Source organism: Phyllopteryx taeniolatus, chromosome 11 (genome assembly GCF_024500385.1).
Source record: "Phyllopteryx taeniolatus isolate TA_2022b chromosome 11, UOR_Ptae_1.2, whole genome shotgun sequence".
Taxonomy (NCBI): Eukaryota; Metazoa; Chordata; class Actinopteri; order Syngnathiformes; family Syngnathidae; genus Phyllopteryx; species Phyllopteryx taeniolatus.
The window spans coordinates 9,207,624-9,209,329 of NC_084512.1; positions in this window are offsets into that span (position 1 = coordinate 9,207,624).

Genomic DNA, 1,706 nt, shown 5'->3' on the forward strand with positions numbered 1-1,706 from the left:
TTCAGGTACTGTTAAATAAATATCCATTTTACAAAATCATACGAAACTTCACATTATTATCTTTAGAAGCTGCACCAGCAAGTGTCAGTGTCACTTACTGGACTCTTGAGCTACACCAGGTAGGCAGTGTGGAGAATGGAGAGTCCCAGGCTGTGCTGGCACTGTTTACCCACAGCCCAGAGCCCCTCTGAGGGCCTGGGGGAAATAACAGTCAGGCCAGAGGCTATTAAAGCCCTGATGACTTTTGACAGTAATTTCTTCATGAGTCCACTGCTCATGGGGCAGGCCAGTGGTGAGATCGGGTGCCTGCTCTTGTCCATTAAAGCACACAAACTGTGCCCACAAATCCCGCTCAATAGTATCTCTGTGCTCAGGGGGTTTGTTTGTGCTTGTGTGACGGAGAGAGGCGAGGGGAAAAAAAAGGTTGAAGAGTTGGGGAAGCGGAGACCTTGCCAATTGTGAAAGCCAAAAAGTATGGACAGTTTTTCTCAACTACTCCATCAGTTCAGGCAAGAATCCAAACCACCATGGGAACACATAACTAAATCTTGACAACCAGCCAACTCGTAAAAGGTGTTTATGAGAATCTCAACCCAAACGGAGAAGAAATCACAGATGACAAGGCTTGAGCTTTGTGGACGAAGTAGAAATCCAGGACTGAAGTCGATGAGGTTTGGGAGAAAACTGCTGAGCGATAATTACGAATCAACAGTACGATGTTGCAAGCACCCATAAGCCATTAACAGATGACATGGCTGCTTGGAAAAAGCAAATGTTGTTCTCGGCATTGAGATTAACTGCAAACTCATTTGGGAATATTGCAATAGAATAGACTAGTTGGAAGGTAAAGAACATTAATCAAATTTAGAACACATGGTTTAGTTTTCATACTTGCGATGAAGAGTTAAAACATTAAAACCTGTAATGCTCTTTGGTTTGTTGTGGATGGAGAAAGTTTTTAAGAAGGCCATATGTTATTTATAACTAATCCCCTATCTGAGGGCAAACAGGCCAATCATCTCCAGACTGACTTTAACCAGACAATTGGGTCAGATTATATATCAGAAAAGAGACTAATTTGGCAATGAATAAGTCAGTCTGAGGTCGTTGTCTCACCTGCAGAAGACTTTCTGTGTGAAAAGCCACTGTTAAGCACTTAGTAGCCTCACATAATCAGCCTGGAACAATGTACCACAGTGTAATATGTCATGACTGCTCTGAGCTGTGATTCTTTAAGAAAGAGGCCATTCAACCACTTGCATGTAAGTAAATCTTATGCAAATACACACACACACATGCACGCAACACACACGCAGGCTGGGTCATGCATCATATTTTAAATGGGCACTTATTACCCTACAGGGATTGGTCCATCCATCTATCCTCAATTTACATGGGAAACCTGTGATAAGCACAAAAGTAACAACCGTCCATTTTTTACCCATTCTAAAATGTTGCCTTGGGGAATTAGCAAGCTGTCTCGAAGTAGGATAATACACAACCTTTGCTATGTATGATTAACACATGGCTTTTTAGGACTGTGTCAACAAGGTGTTTTATTGAATAGAACACACATGACAACAAAAAAACATAGCAATTATGTTACATACGTAAATAACTCAAGCAGTCTAATTGGATTAGATTGACACGCACAAAAACATTACTCAATTTAATTAGCAGTCGGCCAGACACGCACAAAAACAAAA